At 41.9% G+C, this 13,808-nt stretch overlaps 1 protein-coding gene across 1 annotated transcript in view; it reads right to left on the bottom strand.

Moving 5' to 3' along the window:
- hapln1.L (hyaluronan and proteoglycan link protein 1 L homeolog) overlaps window positions 1–8,829 on the bottom strand; it is an 88,338-nt gene extending 79,509 nt beyond the window's left edge. Inside the window, exon 1 of the mRNA XM_018264767.2 lies at window positions 8,407–8,829. The gene's annotated coding sequence lies outside the window, so the exon portion shown is untranslated. The remainder of the gene's footprint in view (window positions 1–8,406) is intronic.
- Between the last annotated feature and the right edge of the window lie 4,979 nt (window positions 8,830–13,808).

Genomic DNA, 13,808 nt, shown 5'->3' with positions numbered 1-13,808 from the left:
TTACACCAAGCCCTGAAACCAAGTTCGCACCTTGCCTCGGAAACAGCTCTGACCACAAACATATGAAAGGATTTAGCATGTATTTAAATACAGTGTACTCTAAAACACTGGCATAAATAGTAATTCTGGGGTTTTCATGTCCCTGGCAATTAGTAGTTCCACAGGTAGGGTACAAAACTCTTTGGAATAGTCCAACAATCATTGGTGAAACTGTTGCTACCAAGAAACCAGGTGCTTAACCAACAGATTTCACCTGTATATGCAAATACATTATTTGAACTTTACTGGCCCTTTAAGAGAAATAATGCTTAAAGGAGAACCAAACCTTTGCTAATAAAAACCCCTGCACCCCACCCTACATAGACCTCCCTGCCTGCTTCCCCCAGCCTAGGTGGTATCTTTGGTAAATGCCCCTAATTCTTTACTTACCCCTCGGTGCAGATCAGGGCATCGAAGTTCACAGGTGCCATCTTCTTCTCTTCTGTAATCTTCCGGTGCTTCGGGAATTTCCGGTGCACGTGCAGTTGTCACAAAACAGAAGATTGTTCCAACTGCGCATGCACCGTTACGCCACTCTCTTCCCGAAGATTACCGAAGAGAAGAAGATGGCGCCCGTGAACTCAAATGCCCTGAAACTTCACCGAGGGGTAAGTAAAGAGTTAGGGGCATTTACCAAAGGTATCACCTAGGCTGGGGGGTAGCAGGGAGGGGGGTCTATTTAGGGTAGGGGCTAGGAGTTTTTATTAGCAAGGGTTTGGTTCTCCTTTAAGGAGCAAGGGCAGCATGATGCATGGGAGAACTACACTAAGTCTATTGATGCATCTGTAGGAACCCTGAAACAACTACCGCCTTTGAGATGGTAATAGTTCCAGGGCTCCCCTGCATAAATAAGTGCACTGTGTGATTCACCCAAACATTGCCATTGGCAGCAAAATGCATGAGGACAAGCAGTGGCTTTAGATGCAAGTATTCTGTGGCAAAAGTTGCATAAGGGTCAAAACTGTCAAATTTGATTAGGGAATTATTCAAACTCAAATCTATTTTTTTTTTAAAAAAAAACTCGAATTTCGAGGTTTATCATACTCTGGCCCTTTAACCTGCCAAATTAATCTATTAGTCAATGGGAGAGGTCCAGGGATCAAGTTGTTTGTAGAAAAATTAGAAGTCGATTTTTTGAGTTGGTAAAATTTGTCCGAGTTTTACACATTTGATCTTATTAATAATTAATCGAATATTAATATTTAAAAAAACTCACATGAGTTTCGAAATTCGACCCTTGTGCCTCCCTGTTGCATTTAAAATCTGTCTCTAACAGACGCACCCACTGCGTAGAGCTGCTGCACCTCTATGTATGTATAGCAGAACGTTGCAAAGACAAATGAAGTCATGCAAACAGGGTCCGCTACTTTCCATTGAATATTATTTGCCTCCTTATACTAGCAGCAGAGCACCTGTTCACTCTATACTACAAAAGAGGAACCCCTCCCCCCCAACATTAAAGGTTAGCCGGGGTCTATGTGTGATGGCAGGACTGTTGGGTAGATCTATTCACTGGGAAGTTTCGCAGGCTGTGAGTAATACAGTTATTCGGCTTACACACATCTGGATTATGTATGTTCTGTGTGTAGCTTTATATAGCAACATTGAGTCTCACTTTGCCCTTCACTGAGTTTTAAATATAAAAAAAATATACCGTTTGCAAAAGGATCGTAACACTTTAAAGGCTAACTAAACTAAAACTAAAAACAAATAGGGGTAGAAATGCCATATTAATATATAATGAACTTACTGCACCAGCCTTAAGTTTCAGCATCTCTATAACAGTAGGGGTTCAGGCCTTCAACGTTGTGCACAGGAGCTCCCCATCTTGGATTTTGTTAGGAGAGTCTGTGACACTGCACATGCTCAGTGAGCTCTGGGCCATAGTGATGGGTGAATAAATCTGGCACGAATTTGCAACGAATTTCCACGTAAAAATTCACCAGTGGGCGTAAATTTTTGATTTTCACAGTTTGTTTGCAAATTTTTGGAGAAATTCGTCTATCACCACTGGGCCACTGTTGAGAAGCTACACTTAGGAGTCATCGCAAATCATCAAGAAGAAAAGTAGGTTCACGTGTCATAAAAGCTGAAGCTACAGGGCTGATTATGAAAATCTGAACAATTTTCTGAGATACTATGAAATAAGAATCTAAATTCATTGCTAATCAGCCTGGTATTGCGATTTTTATATTCTATATATGTGGTCTATTGTGAGTTGACCATATATGCCACATGGTATTTATGTGAGTGGTAAATAGATATAAATCATAATTGTGACTCAACTGCAGTTAATATTCTATGGGCTCCTGTTCAGCTATATATATCTATATCTATATATATCTCTATCTATCTATCTATCTATCTATCTATCTATCTATCTATCTATCTATCTATCTATCTATCTATCTATATATTATATATATACTGTATATACATCAACATGACTTCCCTGTCCTGTTAAAAGCAGTTTATTTTCACTGGGTAGGACTGCTGTATAATTGGAAATGTATAGCAACTCTATACACTGTTCTACAGAACATGAAAAAAAACGTGTTTACTTAGCTAATTATGGATGTCATGATGATGTCATGTTGTTCTTATAAACAAACTTAAAATCAGCAGATCTCAGGGTTGAGGTCCCCTGTATAAAATACTAATACAGATAGAGGGGTACCAATGTAAAAATCAACACAAGGATCTTGTTTGTCGGCCGATTTCAGGGTTTTTTCTTCAGGTACAAAGATGTCTTTGGAAGGCGGACGTGCTCAGAGTGGGAATTCAGTTCAGTGGGATTAGATTATTTTGGGAAGGCAGTGGACATATTTGCCTTTTTTTTTTTTTACAGCCAAAGGAAAACAGGTTTATTGACTGCTATTTCTTCTAGGCTCTTAAATAAGGTACAGATATAATATTAATTAGGTTCTGCCAAACATAAAAGCGCCATATGAAAGCATTGCTTTACAGCCCACTTTTCCCTCTTTCCTTCAGTATATTATGCTTTTGGATTATCTATAAATTTTATGTTACTAAGAAAATAAATACCGCAGTTTTATGTCACATTGGATCAATAAACTCATACAGTTTCAAAATGGATTTAGGCCTCTTTTTTTTTAGGCCTTCTTTGCCAAGAATACACTGAGAGGTTTGTTTGCCTACATGACATCATATTGGAACTTATACAGGCAGACTTTCCACTCAGCAGATTCCCATTTGTACTGGTCCCACTGTGTATTATTTCAAGAGCAGGAATATACAGTGAATTTATACTATCTCCATCCAATAGGGAAAAAGAAAGAGAAGTGTATAAAGATTGGCCTCAGCACTGGGCCACCATGCTGTTTGGGGTGGATAACTATGTTTCCCTTTAATACAATGCAACGTTCCTCTGTAGGGAAGCCCTGTTTTAATCCCTATAGGAAAAAAGTTCACAATAAACTGGATTTAGACCCAACTGCTGTTATAATAATGAAAGGTAAAGGGTGACTCAGCCTATCCCCAACCAAAGGGCAGAGGGAAGGTGAGGAGTAGAATAAAGGATCATACCAAGTCCGGGACCCCTCTTCCCAGTCACAAAGTCTACTATATAGAATTTCTCCTGTGTATGTGCATATCAGGGATCAACACAACTATTACTATAGAAACAAAATTTTACAGACATCAATATATTATTACAGAAAGAAATTAGGTGTTTGCCCTGCCTGGGTATTGATATATAATGAACTAACTGCACCAGCCTTTAGTTTCAGCATTTCTAAAACAGTAAGGGCTCAGGCCTTCAACATTGTGCACAGGAGCTCCCCATCTTGGATTTTGTTAGGAGAGTCTGTGACACTGCACATGCTCAGTCCCGAGTGATTAGAATAATATATAGAAGCACATGATTGGTCGCTATGGGTTGCTGGGCTGTGGCAAATAATGTTCAGTAATTACTGTATAACTTAGTAGATCTCAGTTACCGTTGGCCCAGGCAGGGGTTAAATAGAGGGATCCTCAGCACGCTAATGTTGCTGATTGAGAGGAGGAGTTTCTTCCTATCTTACATATTTATACCTGTTTCCAGTTTACATTTGTGAGATCATTTGAGCAAGGGGGTAGATCCCTGGAAACATTGTGTTGAGATCTCAATAAACCAAGAATATTTAGCACATTTTACTGTTGGCACACTTTAAGTTATGTGTCTGAACAAGAAATACTTGATACTGTACTGATTTATAGGCCATTTTGGTTCTCCAGTTATAATGTTCCAACTGCATTTGCATACATATTCCATCAACCTATGGATCACTTAGAGCGCTGCTATATATAAATACTGTGTATGCATCATTCATTAAACTTATATTAATATAGTGTTTAACTAAACATGAAGAACATTCATTCTCATCTTGTGCTCCACAGAGTAGGAATGGATACATTGCATTTATGTACAAAGTGCTCCCTAACACTGAGGCTTCTTTATACAGACTTGGGGTGAAGGGGTGGTTGATAGATGCTGAGTATGGTAGCTATGTAGTTTGGTGAGAAATGTTCATGTTCCAGGATGCATCACAAAGGCAACATTCAGCCTGCACTTGCTCACTGTGCCTTTATTCCCTTGCACAGAGCTCATTGATATAGAGCTGAATTCAGAGCTGTTGAGCTTGTGCGTCATCGCTCCACGTAAATCCTGAACCTTAAAGCCTTAAGTTCCATCAGCACTTTTGTAGCCACCTGATAAGCTGTTCGGGGGACACCCTGGCTACCTAATACAAGGTTTGTTTCAAAAGCAGCCATGTGCTATTGGCCTTAAAGGATGATGGAGCCGAGTGAAAGAACACTTTGAGGGAAAGCAACACAACAACTACTTGAAGTGTCCAGTGTTTGCTCTATCCCTTGTTTTGTAAAATTGTTGGTCAGAAAACATTAATAGGGGAATGTAATTAAAGTCCAAAAGCGCAAAACAATTCGCACTGATAAGACTAAAAAGCCACATCTCGCAATGTAATATTGTTCCTTAAACTGTTATTGCATTTCGAATTATAATTGCGCATTGTGAATTGTAATTGCCCACCCTTAAAGGGGAAGGAAACCTAGTCGGCGCAAACCCCCCACCCCCCCACCCATTTGTTGCCCCCCCTCCATCCTCCCCCCTGGCCTACCCGTCCCGCTGGGCAAATGCCCCTAACTTGTTACTTACCCTTCTGCGCAGGTCCAGTCCAGGGAGTTCACAGACGACATCTTCTTCCACACGATCTTCTTCCTGCTTTGAACGGCGCATGCGCAGTAGGATCATTTTGCCGGTACGATCTACTGCGCATGCGCGTGACTTTTGGCGCATGCACAGTAGATCCGTACCGGCAAAATGCTCCTACTGCGCATGCGCCAAAACGCCGTTCACAGCAGGAAGATGATCGCACGGAAGAAGATGTCGTCGGTGAACTCCCTGGACTGGACCTGCGCAGAAGGGTAAGTAACAAGTTAGGGGCATTTGCCCAGCGGGACGGGTAGGCCAGGGGGGATGGAGGGAGGGTGGGCAACAAACTGGTGGGGGGGTGGGGGTTTGCGCCGACTAGGTTTCCTTCCCCTTTAAGAAGTGCTTGAAGGTGTCGTAATCTTTTTGAGCAAACATAAAGACTTTTTCAGTAAGAAGTTTTATTACATTGACTGCGCATTGTCGCAAACTATAAAATTCGCAAAGGTCTTCCACTGTCAGAAGTGGTCGCTAAACAGTTTCCGGGTTCACAAAAGCTATAATAAATTTGCGCAAAGCAAAGTTTGTTCACGCAAAGGCACAACTTTTCGCATTGCGAATAGTTTTTCCGTTAGCGACTTATATTACATCCCCCCCCAACACTTTATGGGGGCATTTACTAAGTGCAGGACACGGGGGCAATGTCCATGATTTTTGCACTAAGGGATTGCACTAGTTGCCCTGCTCCAAAACAGAGTGCAGAAACGTTGCCCCATAAATTCATTTGGTGCAGAATGCAACCAGACCCCAGAGCACTATGCTTTTGTCCTCTTGCATCCAGCATCCAAGTAAATGACCCCTTATGTCTTTATTTAGCAACATAAAACCCTTGTGTCTTTATTTATTGAATTGCACCAGTGCATTTGTCTATAGCATCCAATAAGCAGACAGTTGTGATGAAACAATTACAAGTTGGAAAAAAACAGAGGCAAAGATCTGATTGGTTGGTGGGTCATTTACACTGGTGCACCTTTTACACTTAGCACCTCTATTAGTAAGTGAGCACCAGACTCAGGCCAAGTACGGGTGCCCTAGGCAACCTATCTGCCCACCTCACCTCCTACACCATTAGAGGAGCCCACATAGAGGCACAGCAGAGACAAGCAGTGGTAGTGGATCAAGGGTCCAGACCAGGGGCTGGCAAAAGAAGAGGTAAGTGCCTGGTGCCCCCCCCCAATCATATGCCCTAGCCACATGCCTATTCTGCCTACCCTTAGTTCCAGCCCTGGTGGGCACCACTCTATGGATTGGCAGAGTTCTCCTATAGTGCAGCTACTAAAAGCATCCAATAAGGAATTTTTCGACCTATCCAATACAAGTAGTAGCACCTACCAAGTATTTAGCATTTATATTAGTAAATTAGCCCCAGTCACCTACAATACTGACCAAAAACATCCAACTAAAACTGGTAGGCTGCTGGCAGGAAGCCGTTTCTTCTTTAACTGAGAATGAATCTTCTTTAGGTGCATTGAAAGGGGATGAAGCGCTATGTCACTCCAGGCCATACTGAACTTCTCTTCATGTCCAAATGTGACGCGCTGCTCTTGCATACTTTACTGTACTGGCACGTCAGTACGTCTATTGACACCTTCAGCCCTAAAGAAATATGGGAGAGCGGCGCGTCACTACGTGCCAGTATGTGTCTATTGCTAACACCTTCAGCACACAGGCAGCAGTATAGACCAAGTGGCAGATCATTTCACTAATGTGCCCAAATATTACTGCTACGGTACACAATCCTTGTTTAAATGAGACACCGAGAATAAGTCTAAACAGACTCCACTTCCTAAACGATGTGTACGCGTCCATCTCCTCGAGTGAATGATCCTGGAATGATCCTGATCGCCAGCTAGCTACCTCAGAAGGGATAACGGTGTCAGACTGAATGGTCTGCCCCCACATATTTTTACCTCACCAAATCTGGCCCTCGTAGGAAAATGTTTGGACACCCCTTCTGTATGGCACTGGTACTGAACCACAAGCTCTCTAGCTATTATTTAACTACAGTTCCCAGCTAAATACTGGCAGGTCATGCTGAGAATTGTGGTTCAGCAAGAGCCTGAGAATCATAGGATATGCTTGCTATACAGAAATAATGACATTGCAGGTGGTGCCCGCCTACCTAGTGTATTGTATTAACCCTTTTGCAGCAATGGAAACCTGATACCTGCACTGCTGGCTCTATAAATTCTCAAAGTATGAGTCTCATAGCCATTGCTGAGTAAAAAAGAATTTGCTTTAGGATCCAGTATATATATATACTTTGCAGAAAGCATTCAGTGTACACATCAAGCATGTTCAAACTGGGGCCCTTCAGTTGTTCTTGAACTCCGAGCACTGAAAAACAGCTGAAGTACTGGTTTGGCTTAGTCTAAATATTCTAATTAGTCCAACAGAACCCCCCTCCTCAACCCGAACAGCTGCATCAACACAATAACAAATTATCATCTCCATATAAATACGAGCGTCTTCTGCACTTGCCAGGCAAACAATATGAGGTGCCAACTGATATTCTCTACCTGTCATACCCAGACAGTAAGTAATAAACCAGCAAATTGGGTTTATGTACAATTCTGGAGTCTCCTGGGGATGAATATCTCCCTACACAGTTGCAAACAGAGCTGCATTAGGACAAGCAACCGGTGGCCCTCCAGCTCCCATGGCTCTGCAATACCCAAGAACCCACATACAGCCACAGATGTGTTGGAAATTGTAGTTCATTAGCTCAAGGGCTGTAGAATGGCCATCACAGTACTGAAGTGACTTTTTGCTCTGAGCAACATATCATTCCTATCCCCATATGCTATCCTCCTGTAAATGGGCAACCTATTTGTTACGGCACATAATTCTGAAAAGCTCTTTTTAAATTGACTTGTCCTTGTTTTAACTCTTTCCCCACTAGCATAGAATTTAATTGGCAGCTGTCACTAAATTATTTTTTTTCCTCCCAAGTAGATTGGCATTTCATTGGCAAGAGCTCAGATAACTTTATCCCTGATCGGCTGTCAGAGGGAAAAGTGCTGAATACCTGATACCCTGACCCGCAGGTAGAGAAGGTGGAAGAGAGAATAAAAGTTAGTTCTAAGTTGCTAGCAGCCCCTGTGCTTCCAGTTAAAGGAAGAAGCAGAAAGTCTCACCTTGTGAAATTGTGTCTATGTCCCAGTCGTTGCCTTGTGAATCTCTGGATGGCACAGGTCCCTGGGCAACAGGAGCCACTTCTCATCCAGCAGAAAGGGAAAGTAACACGTCATAAGCAAAGTACGCCTCTGAGCTGAGATAATTAGTGCCCTGCCTCCAGTGAGTGCAAGCAAAGCTCTCCAAGCGCCCACTCAGTGCGAGGTGCTGAGGACAGCGTCCTGCGAACACACCCACTCCACCACCTCCTGCAGCCCTCACAGTGCTCCTTTATGCACTTCTGTCCACTCTCTCTTCATCTGGGACGTCTCACATCACCTAAGCTGCATCTCTTCTTTGCACAGGACAGCCCCAAGAGGGAGATGCTGGAACTGGAGCCTGCTGATATAGGAGCTTTCAGTGTATCCACTGTCAGTGCCAATGGAGTTAATGCAACAAGTGTTACTTTACTATTGCATTTCTCTTTAAATAAAGAAGTACAGTGTAAGTGCCCTGTTTAACCTGAGCCTTTATATGGGGGGGGGGGATTGCAGTGGGTGGGACTGGCACTACATATCCAACATGGGCTGAAATTAGAAGCAGATGGGAAGTTGTAAGGCAGGAGCAGTGTAACCCAGGAGAGGCTGGGGATGGCTGAGGACAGCTCCCACAGCAGCAGCAGCCACCAACCTCACGCTGAACAAGAAGGTATTATACAGCAGCCGAGTATATTGGAGCCATTGATGGCTGCACTGAGGGAAAACACTTTCCTTGGATAGGAAATGGCTTCATGTTCCAATAACAGAGCTGCTACACCTCAAAGGGCTGCTCCCTTAAGAAGTGAAGGGCAGCTGAGGATGGAGACATCATGGCAACAAAGGGCGGCACTTGTGCTAAGGCAGAATGCTCATAACACTGGCATGAGTGTCAGCAAGGGAAAGGGCGCTCTCTATACTAGGATCCTTATCTATGGATTATTCCCGGCCTGGAGCTGAGGCTGCACATTCATTCAGTGCCAGTGTTTATCACCTTTAATACAGTAGACACAGACTGTATCCCTCACTGAACATAACCATTGGCCTCTATATAAGGTCCTCCTATATAGCAGTAGCAGCTGGGACAGGGAGGTCAAACAAGGGTTAAAGTTCATAGTCATTTTAAAGGGCAGACAGCTGTTAAGTGTCCATTCAATTAGCAATGCACCTTCTATTAAACATTGAACACATCGGTACTAGTTACACTTTCTCTTCAATATTTACTCTGCATTTCACCTGAATGAATCTCCCCCGTAAAACATAGCAGTCTTATTTCAGATCATGCATTGTTATTAGTAGCATGGAAAATATACAGAGAGGCCTCTGGGAAATCACATGCCCATGCCAATTTTCACCTACATGAAAATTACCTTTCCTTGGTAAGGTGGTGGTACCTAAAAATCTTACCCCAAAATAACACCTGTATGTGTACATCCCCAACTTTCCTGATGCCCAGGACAACTCAAGAAGCTGACAAATTGCTTGGCACCTCAGCTGAGCTATTTGTTTTGGGCACTAGGTGGCGCTATTGCTTTAATGTAACAAAGTTGAAGCACACGAAGAGGCACCACAAGCTATTTCTGCATGTGCATGGCTTCTGTTTGCTTTAACCTACCTGAAATTTCCTAACCAAAACAATTTACCATACCAAAGGGCTTCTCGTAAATAAAACCCCCTTATTCTGGCGTCAATCTTTACTATAATTACTTACTGTAACATTCAGTTAAATATTTTTATGGCTGCAGAGTGATACCCCAGACTGTGAAGGATAATGTAGGAAAGCTTTATGAATTGGCACCCAGAGGGAGACAAGGAGGGACCCCTGCCTCCTATAGAGTAACAGGCAAGGAAAGTCCACTGGCTCTTGACTTTTCTGGTGTGATGTTTGTGAATTGTTGGTAGAAATGTCTCTAATCCTCTCAGTAAAAGCAGTGGCTTCCCCAGGCTGGGCAACAGCAGCCTGCTTCTTGTTACTATTTCTTCTCAGCTTGAGTTCAGGCCGGGAACATCATTCTGGAGCCGGGGAAGGGAGGAGAGAGTTAAGGAAACACTGCTGACAGGGGAAAGTTGTAGTATGAGAAGTGCGTATGAGACTGTATGTGTGTCTGTATATATATGTATGTATATGAATAAGTGTGCCTGTGTCAACATCCTATAAAAAAATTAAACAAATGTAAGTTGGGACTGTGTCATTTCTGGTGCTCAGAGTTTATATGATGTGTGCGTGTGATTATTTGGGTGCAAGTTTGATGCATTGCCCAGTGGGAATGCCAACATTATTGTCATGAATAAATAGCACCAATTTAAACAATGACTGTGTCCATTTTTGCACTAGGACACTTGTGTCTACAGAAATAAGCCCTAGAATCTGCTTGTGTGTCTCAGTATGTGTGTGTGTGTGTGTATGTATGAGTGCAACGTGTATTAGATTAATTTAGTCTGCTAGTGTACTGTATGTGTGTGTAGCCTGGGTATGTGTGACAAAGTGAGCCTGCTTTTGTGTGGGTGTGTGTGTGTGTGTGTGTGTGTGTGTGAGAGAGACTGCATTGTATATTATATTGAGGCAATATGCTCTTTAGATTGTGTCTATTTTAAAACACCCTCACTTGAACCCACAGATACATTAGAAAATGACCCCTATTGTCATTCATTGTATTAGGTGCAAGTCAGTTACAGCTGTGGACACAAGCTTCGTAGAAAACCCTGGAATTATTGGCAGATTTAGTATAGTGCTAATTCCATGGTTCCCTAGCGCCCAGCAGGTTGAATGCACACATAAGGAGCATGTATAGGTGCAAGAGACTTTGTGAATAAAGTGAAAGTGTTCTTTATTTTGTGTCCATGTAATCTGCTTCTATTTGGGCTTTTGTTTATAAATAAGGTTTTTGCATTCTATGAGTGGCAGGTGTTGGAATCCATACTGTATATATTTGCTGAAGAACTCGAGTTCCCAGCATTCTGACTTCAGCCATCTACTGTATCTCAGACAACAAGCCAAAACGGAGATGTAATCCATTTTATATGTGGGGATACATTTGCATAATACTAGCCAAAGACCACTCACTGCACAGAATACATTTTAAAATGATTAATTTGAATAGGCTGAAATCATGTAAATCAATGCCCCATTGCTGGCAGCAAGAAAATCAGAAACCCTGCACACACTTCACACACACGCCAGTTTATTATACAGCGTTTTGTGCAGTTTCAGGCTATGGCAGACTTTATTATTTATTATTAAAGTCACTGCGAGAATTTCAATAAAGGCCAGGCCCGTGTCCTCACCAGCATCCTACGAAATATAGCACATAATAATACATAATAAAATTGTATGAAACATTTCGTTTCCTATAATTACAGCCATTGTACAATCCTAAATAGAAACTTTTTTTTTTGACTTTTTAAAGGGATCATGATTTTTTATGGTTTAGTTTTATTTTTAAATGACACGGTGTACATTACAAGTAATTCACTCTACCATATAACATTTTATTCCTGAAGCATCAGGATTACATGATTTCAGCCTATTCAAATTAATCATTTTAAAATGTATTATTTTAGTTGTAATATTGGTGTGTAGGCAGCCATTTGGGGTCACTTTGCCTGGTCATGTGCTTCCAGAAAGAGACGGTGATGCACTATGGAACTGCTTTCAGATAAGCTATTGATTCTCATACTCAATGTAACTGGATGAGTCACAGTGGGCCTTGGATTTTTACTATTGAGTGCTATTCTCAAATCATATTCTCATATCTACCACTAGAAATTAGAGTATTTTTAGCAATGCAGGTGTCAGGGAGATGTTATCTGGTTCATTTCCCATAGGCTGATGTGGAAGAGAGGGAGGGGGTCATATCACTACAACTTGCAGTACAGAAGTAAAGAGCGACTGAGTTTTTCAGAGCACAAGTCAAATAACTTAAAGGACATATAAAGTCTACATTTTCCAACCATTGGAAAAGTTGGGCATATCTTCCCCACCCAAGCCACATCATTTGTACTGCATATATCCCCTCCATTTACCAGGACCATCACATTTTCCTGAAACAAATAGCAGTTTTCACCAGCAGCCATTTTCCCTCGGACACAAGTTCACGCAGTGCAGAATGCAGGTTTACACAGGCACAACTTACTTTGATAAAAAGTTCTTGTGGGGTTGAGGACTGTAATGGTTGAGCTGAGCTCAGGAAAGGTGGTCAGGAGAAAAAAAAAGGATCAGACAGCTAGAGTTTCTATGGGAACCGGCAATGCTATCTCTTCATTGGCTGTTAGACTGGAGGGCGTGTTTAGTAATCTGAGCTGAGCAGAACTGAGCATGCTCATTAGCCAAAGCAAATTCCTGAGGGAGGGGGCAGAATGGGTTAGTGGAGGAGAAGGAATTCTAAGTGATTAAAGGGGTTGTTCACCTTTGAGATAACTTTTAGTATGATGTAGAGGGTGATAATCTGAGACAATTTGCAATTTGGTTTCATTTTTTACTATTGAAGGATTTTGAGTTATTTATCTTTTTATTCAGCATGCCTTTAATTTGCATTTTAACCAATCTGGTAACTAGGGTCCAAATTACCCTAGCAACCATGCATTCATTTGATTAAGAGACAGGAATATGAATAGAAGAGGGCCTGGATAGAATGATCAGTGTTAAAAAGTAACAATAACAATACATTTGTAGCCTTACAGAGCATTTGTTTTTAGAAAGGAGTCAGAGACGGCCATTTGAAAGCTACAAAGAGTCAGAATAAAAAGGCACATAACTATAAAAAATAAATAATGAAAACCAATTGAAAAGTTGCTTAGAATTGACCGTTCTATAAAATAATAAAAGTTACCTTAAAGGTTAACCTTTGGGGGTGATATAGTCTTACGGTTAACCTTTTAACGGGTAACAGGCAGGTATGTAAAGATTTCAGAGACTGTTCAATAATTCAATTTTTGTGGGGGGTTTACACATCCTTTAAGCTGACAGAGATCCGCTAGTTTGGCAAGGTTGCTAAATGAGTAGATCTCTCCCAAATATGCCCACCTTGGGAAATATCAGGCTGTACAGCCCAACAATAGAATCACAACGAGGAGAATACGGGCGGTTGGATCGTGGACCTCATCAACAAACTGATGCAGTCCTTGTTCTGGCGGGATTTTTAACCCTGCCCGATCGACATTTGGGCATTTTCAGCAAGATAAAATCAAAATGCACCAACACTACATGTTTCGGGCCAGCATGCCCTTTGTCAAGTGTTTGGACACTTTCAGACAGATATCGATTGGGAAAGCCCGTCAGAGGGCCCCATACACTGTCCAATACTGCCCAAGACTTAATCTGTCAGCAGCTTATCTCTGCCTGTGTATGGGAACCATGAGAGAATTCCTTTAAAGAAATCGATCAGTGCAAC

This window comes from Xenopus laevis, chromosome 1L, assembly GCF_017654675.1.
Source record: "Xenopus laevis strain J_2021 chromosome 1L, Xenopus_laevis_v10.1, whole genome shotgun sequence".
NCBI classification, from domain to species: Eukaryota; Metazoa; Chordata; class Amphibia; order Anura; family Pipidae; genus Xenopus; species Xenopus laevis.
Note: the sequence above shows the minus strand (reverse complement) of the source record. Positions and strands in the feature narration are given on the sequence as shown.